The sequence below is a fragment of the Solanum stenotomum genome, chromosome 12 (assembly GCF_019186545.1).
Source record: "Solanum stenotomum isolate F172 chromosome 12, ASM1918654v1, whole genome shotgun sequence".
NCBI lineage: Eukaryota > Viridiplantae > Streptophyta > Magnoliopsida > Solanales > Solanaceae > Solanum > Solanum stenotomum.
In genome coordinates, this window is record NC_064293.1 from 36314865 (window position 1) to 36322909 (window position 8045).

An 8045-nucleotide genomic window follows, 5' to 3' on the forward strand; every position below is an offset into this window, starting at 1 on the left:
AGTTGAAGAAAAATTCATTGGTTCACTTTCTTTTACTTTTCTTATTTTTTTTAGGGGGAAATGAATGGGATTTAATCTTTCATCGGTGTTGGACGAAGGGCCTCAACCAATCGAAAAATGCTCACATCCCTATTCACTTTCTGTTCAATCTAATTGCATATCTATTACTGAGATGTGAAATTTTATCAATAATTAGAAAAACTAATATAGTTTATACTTAATTAAACTGATCAAGAAAATCTTTAAGTTCTACAAGCTTCCCTTAATTTAGCATAATTTCCAAATTATGTGGGTAAAAGTTAATAAACTCTCTCACCACGTCACCAAAAGTTAGTGGATTTGAAATTTCCTTTTATTGAAACTAGTCATAGTACAAAATATAAGTTGGTATGACTTGTTGGTAAGACTGCAAATTGTTTAGTAAGGAGATGTGATCTCTGCCATCACCAATGAAAAAAGTTGAACCCATATATATACTCTATTCGTCTCAATTTATGTTACATCATTTAATTTAATATAAAATTTAAGAAATAAAGACTATGAAAATTTATGATCTAAAATACTCTTAGACCATTTGTGTAAATTGTAACTATAAATCACATCATTAAGGATAAAGTGAAATTTTGAAGTAAAATTTTTTAGTTTATAGAAAGGTGATAACGGACTAAAAATAAGTGTGTCACGTGCCACGTATAAATTGGAACAAAAGGAGTACCGTATATAAGGCATTCGTGATTACTCACTATAAACTGTGTCAGAATTAAAAAGAAACCCAACCAAAACTAGAATGGAAAAATTCCAACAAGATTTGATGAAAAAATGGAATTACGTACCATGAACTAAAGTTGAGCTTTATGAAATTAAACCCATAAAATTTCCCTTGTTTGTACAATATTAATTGGGAAACTTACATAAGATATACTATATTAAAATATATTTATCAACTAGAGCAATAATATTAATTTGCGTTTCGAATCAAATACTGATTTTGGGCCTGCTAAAGCCGAAAGAGTTCAATGGATTTGGGGATATATGTAGGCCCAACCCATTAATTCAAGCCCAAACAAGGCTTTGTTGAATAACAATGCACAACACAAAACAAGAAAAATTATCGCATAATATCCAACCCTTTATTGTTCAAAACGTCAAATCATATTCACTTAATAGGGTTTCAAATGTCATCAATTGATTTAGAAGTCCAGTTCATCGTTAAAACACGTTCATTTTATCATGTGAAATGAAATTATGCAGGCTTGATGCGAGATTGTCCCATACGCGTATAAAATCCTACTTCAAATTGTTTTTAAATAAAAAATAGTTAAAAAAAAAAAACCAAGAGGCATACCTCAATTTCTACTAATTAATGATGATAAAGATATGAATTTTAATCAAATCTCATGAATTTCCACTTTTTTGAAGAAAAAAAAACTAGGATTCTAGAGTATATTTAGCCATCCGTATATGCAAGTATTATATTTTGACTTTGAGGTACTTAGAAACATTGTGATACTAATTTCATTAAGAGTATATATATCCGCTCATAGACGATTTCAAACTTTCATATATAATACTGTATATTTTCGATCAGTGAAGTAATTATATCCAAATACAAAAATTTAAATACTTCTTTTCAATTTCAACTTAAAAATACTGTAACAAATAGTACTATAGTTTATACCTAATTAAATTGATCAAGAAAAATGTTTAAGTTGTACAAGCTTCCCTTATTTTAGAATAATTTCCAAATAATATGGGTAAAAGTTAGTGGAGTTGAAATTTTCCTTTTATCGAAAATAGTCATGCAAAATACAAGTTGGTATGACTTGTTGGTAAGACTGCGACAAACAGTTTTAGTATGGGTATGTGATCATTAATGAAGAAGTTGGTCAACTAATAAGTTAAAGGCTTGAGTCATTGACGGTCCCTTAAAATTGTTCGCATATTTCACTTAGACACATCAACACATCCATTTTTCTATTAGACACTTCATTCTTAAAAAATAAATACCTATCAAACATTTTTCTGACACCTAGTTAAAAAATGAATTGCGTGTAATGCACATGCGGCTGATATGACAAAATAACAAATTAAACGAAGACATGTGGCATTTTAATTTAATTATTTTAAATAAATGAAATTTAAATATAAAAAAATCTAAATCTAAAAAGAAAAAAAGTTTCAACTAAAAAAAAAAAAGAAAAATCTACTTAAACCACCCCACCCGACCCGACGCACCCCCACCCATCCCAAACCTCCCCCTTCTTTTCTTTCCCTAAAAGATATCCCTTGTCCACCATTGTTATTGTTCATCTTGGAAAAAAAACCGGAGATTTTAACATATACTTAGTATGAATTCACCATTTTTGTTTCTCTTTATGCCGTATTTTTTATTCCTATTTTAAATTGATGTTGTTTTTTCTTTAAAAAATCTAGTCTTCCTTTTTTAATTTTGATTTCGAATTTTGATTATGCTTTGTTGTGGAGGAAGAAAAGGTGTGGATCAGGGGTGGTGTATATGGTCTCCANTATTATTTTAAATGAAAAATCCTTTGATACTTGTACATTCGTATTATCCCAAATAATGAAATAATTCAAATGTTAAAGTGTCAAAAATAAGATTTTAACTTAACAATTTATCCGAGTCAAATTTTTGAGTCGAATAATCGACACAATCACTTAGACGTGGATTTGAAAGCTAAATACTAACTATGAAAGAATATGAATAATTCTCAAGTTAGTCTAAGAGCTTAAGTTGCCTAACTTGAAAGAGTTTTGAAAATTTAAATACTTAGAGTAAACAACTAACCAAATAGAAGAATTATTTTAAAAAAAACTTCCAAGGATTCATCTAAGTTAGATAAAATAAATGTTAGAAGTTAAAAGCAAATATCACAACGTCACAATATGATAAGAGACGAAGTGCTAATAGAATTAGGACAACTTTAAGTCCACTTGCTGCATCTCTTTTTCCTGCCTTTTGAGGCTGCTTCTGCTGGCGCTATTTCTGAACTTTTAAGTCCGAAAAAATGCTATTTTCAGCCATTTGAAACTGCTGCAACTCGGCCTCATTAATTATGAGTTTTAACCCAATTTTGCTCCTCATATTTTAGCCTTTTGAGGCTGCTGCTGCTGCTATTTTTTTAGTGGACTTTTGAGAGTCCAAAATTTGAATTTCAGCCCTTTAGGACGGTTATTACTCCTCTACTGAGTTGCTACCAGGTTTGAAATTTAATCCGAGAATATTGGCTTTCCTTTATACGACTTGGAAGAGGACCCGAAGAGATGAATATGCAAGAGATGATGGAGTCCAAAAGACTCGATGGGGGTATTCATGCGTATGAAAACAAAGGATAAGGAATTAGTAACTAATCGAAGAGAGGCACAACAATTAAAAATATAACTTAAGTCTATCCAATACAAGAGAAAAGCCAACAGAAATAGAGAAGGCAATTAATTTCCAATCATAACATATTTTTTTCACGTTCAAACTAAGAAAGGCCATAAACATGACTTTAGTCACAGATTTAAGAAAAAATAGAAAATCAGCAAGTAGACAAAGAATGGGACAATTTAACAATTCTCTGCAAATTTTAAAATTTACAACAACAAACAGAGAAACAAAAGATTAAGTCAAAAAATTTAGTAAACCCAAGAGACCTTTGGCCAGGTAAATACGCTCCTGAAAACAATAAGACTGTTGGAAGGAAAAAGTAATATGAATTCTCAGACATAAGAACAAATATAAATCATTCCTAGTTCTTAAGAAAACTACAAGTAGCTATCACGACAGGTTATGAACAAAAGCATACAGAAAATCGAGAACTCATATTCCAAATTCATAAACAGGAGTTAGATGTAGGAAAAAGGAACCAAGAATTCAATGGTAATAATCAAATTTCACACAAGCAGAACATACTTCAGAAAAATATACACTTGAATCGAATGACTATATGACCCGGCTATATCTATTTTATTTGGAAGTAACAAACAAGTCCATACACGAGAGAAAGAAAGGAAAAGAGCTTCAATTCGAGTTAGAATAACTTTTAATCATAAGAGCGACAGTCAACTGCACCAAAATTGATATTCGAACAAACATGCTACGATAATAAAGAAAGGCTAGCCGGAGTAGCAGTACTTTGATTGTTTCAAACCATACAACAAATTAGCCGAAAACACATTTTAGGAGCAGCGAAGCTTAACGTAACATTTTAGTCCAAACAAACTCGAAGTGACAGCATATACAACTTATATCTTTAGGAAGGCAACGAAAAAAAAATCGGCAGCTATATTAACATGGATTTCAAAGTCGAATAAGAATAACAATAACCAAAGCGCATATATAGATATATGAATTCAACTAAGTAAAAAAAATCACATTCACATCTCTAAATTAACAGCCATCAACAGAGCAACAAACTTAATAATACACTCATTCAAAATTGATTTAACTAAGTGAACAAGATCATGAAAACTTTTACTGTCATTCACATAAACATCACACTAAACACGTTGAATCTAAAAGATAATTAACAATACTAAAACAAACAACAATTCCACGATGCAACAGAAAGAAAAGACTAAAGAAAGAGCAAGAAGATTACCTGGTTCTGGGCAGCGAACCGGATAGCGAGTTTGACAGAGACGATTCCCACCTCTTCAACTCAAATAGCCATAAAAAAATTTTAAACTATTGAGTTGAGAATTCCCAAACTTTTAGGGGTACTCTCAGGTCTCAAAAAATGCCCCCCTTGAACAGTGAAGAGAAAAAGGGGTTATATAAGACAATTTTTGGGTCGAAGTTGAGGGGGAAAACGATATGGGACTTTGAGAATTTTTTTCAAAATCCTTGAGTGGATAAGGATTGCCCACTAGTTAGGTACGAATTCGTACCATTTCGAATGGAAATTGAATAAAGGAAAAAGGAAATTGGAATGAATATTACCGTTATTTCCTGGCAGATTCGGGTAGACCTGGAGCTCGTGCCTTGCACACAATAACGTACGGATTCAAGGGAGAGAATAGTAAATTAAGGCTGCTAATTTGGAAATTAGGAATTTGGAGGTCGTTTTTGTTGTTCACATTTTGAGCGTGGTTGGAGTTGTGCGTTGGTGAGGAAGAGAGAAGAGTATGGATTTAAAGGGGAAATGGGCCGGGCACAAGGTAATTGGGCCAGGAAATTGGGTGTTTTCTTCTGTTGAATTGAAAAGCTGAGGTCCAATTGATTTCAAAGGAAACAGGTCTCTTGGTCTTCAAAATGACAAGATGATAAAATTTAGAACGAAAAAAATTATGTTTTCAATTAATTATTAAGCTTCTTAACTCCGATAATGTGAAAATAATTGTTTTGACATAAAAACGCCTAGTCATAAGGAAGATTAGCTATGTAGTCTAATTGACTTTCGAGGGGGGAAATATGCACACTTAGTTAAAACTCCAATTTTTAGTACGATCGTTTTCTAAATATTTATTCAAAAAATGAAAAATATATGAATCTATATATACTTAAATATAACGAGATATAATCCATATAAAAACAACCAAAAATGTCTTTAAAATAATTTTAAAGTATTTTTTGATTTGCGAAAACAATTATTTCAATTTGTTTGAGATTGTAGAAGCTTAAAAATTAATTAAATGTGGAGGGTCAAAATTGGATGTCAACAAAAAAGAAAAGAAGTTTCAACTAAAAAAAAAAAAAAGAAAAATCTACTTAAACCACCCTCACCCGACCCGACGCACCCTCACCCACCCCAAACCTGCCCCTTCTTTTCTTTCCCTAAAAGATATCACTTGTCCACCATTGTTATTGTTCATCTTGGAAAAAAAATCAGAGATTTTAACATATACTAAGTATGAATTCACCATTTTTGTTTCTCTTTATGCCGTATTTCTTATTCCTATTTTAAATTGTTGCTGTTTTTTCTTTAAAAAATTTGTTCTTCCTTTTGTAATTTTGATTACGAATTTTGATTATGCTTTGTTGTGGAGGAAGAAAGGGTGTGGATCAGGGGTGGAGTATATGGTCTCCATTTTTTATGGTAAAGGAGATGAGGATGGTAGTCTTCGTTTTTTCTAGCAAAAAAATGTGGATGGTAGTTTTCATTTCTCCGGGCGAAAATGACAGCAGAATATAATTCTAAATCTGAAAAATTAATACAATGACAATTGACAAGAGGGTTAAAAAAAATGAAGAGGTGTCCTTGTGTACAACAAAGTTAGGGTTTATCTGCTCCAATAAAATTACTATTAACGCAGATAAAAATATGATAAACAACAGATTAGGGCTTGAAATGTAAGAAATAAAGTGAAGTATGGATTTCTTATTGCCTGCATCGTTGAAATTTTTATAAAATTTAAGTATAAACATAGAAGAAGTAAATTTGTAAAAAAATATTGATGGTGGATTGTTATGAAGAAATAGGAGCAGCAGGGGTCGTGCAATTTTGAAGGAGAGGAAATTGGAAAAGATTGTTATATTTTTAAGAAAAAAAAGGTTGAAAATGTGTTTGATTAAATGATTCACGCGCCCAATATGGCGTGAATCCCACTTTTCGTGCCACATATGTAGAAAGTGTCTAATTGGTTCAAATTCAAAATAGTCAAGGCGTTTGATAGGTACAAGTCCTAGTTAAAGTGTTTACGTGAATTATGCGGACAACTTTAGGGGGCGGTGTATGATTTAAGCCAAAGTTAAATCCAATTAATATTCGTTCCTCATGTATATTTTTATTAGGCGGAATGACCTTGGAGACCCTTATACTTGGCTCAGATTGTCAACTAGACCCTTCTACTCATGACTTTGCCAATTGAACACTTAAACTCAATGAAACACAATATTTTAAACCCCTCTGACCATTGACCAATTCTATGTGGCAACTTAATAGTTGAGGTGGAACAAACGTGTGATCTCACACGTTAAATGAGCGTAAACAGAAAAATTTGAGACTAAAACCAATTAAAAGAAAAGAAAAAATAAATAAAAAGACAAATCTTCTTTTCCCCATTTTCTTTTCTTTCTTACCCAACACCACTATCGTTCTTCCCCCCACCTAGTCCCCATTTTTCTTTAGTGCTCCCTTTCCCCATTTTTACAATCTGTAATATGTTTGCAAAAAGTATTTCAGAAATCCTTTTCTAGAAGTAGTTGCTTCAGTCTTTGTGATAAAAATATATAAAGAGAAGCTATTGGGGGATTGGGGAGGGGTAATTTACAGGCGGCTAGGTGATAGAGATCTGCTTATTTTGGAGAGTGAAGAATGATTATTGTATGTCTTTGTAAAATTAAGTGGAACATATATATACATTATAACATATTAAGATATTTTAGTGTGGTTCATTGGCATTAATGGAGGAAACAAATTCACAATGGTTCAAGTGATGGATGAAGACCTTGGTAAAAAAAAATGGAGAAAAATTATGAACGATGAAAACTTGGAGAACAATGATAATTTTTAGTTATTAAAAGTAGTGATAACCAGTAAGGAATACGGATGTAAGATGGCAATGGAGTCTTTGGTGAAAAAATGGAGGGAGATGGTCAAGGAAAAAGTTAGTGTGAGGAAGAAACGGAGTGAAAAAGCAAAAGGGAAAAGGGACGGATTTACCCCCGAACTTTAATAAATGCTATGTGTATGCCCTCCGTTATACTTTGCGTCCACATAAGCCCCTGCCGTCCAATTATTGGTACACGTATACCCCTCTCACTAACGGACCCCTAATTTCTTACACGTGTCTTAATCTTATTGAACTAACCGTTTGACCCTTTTTTTTAACCCATAACCCAACTATCCGCCCCATAACCCAATACCCACCCAATTTCCTCTAAAAGGATCCTAATTAAAAAACACCCAAATTAAAACAACAAAGTCCGTCCCTTTTCCCTAGTTGGAGGTCCCCGCGTATCCCTCACACCAAAACCCTAGTCGGAGCCGCGATTCCCTCACACCAAAACCCTAGTCGGAGCCGCGATTCCAGTTTGTCTTCGTCGATTCCACCTTTGTCTCGTCGAATCTTTCGTGTGTTCTTCGATTCAACTTGTCTTC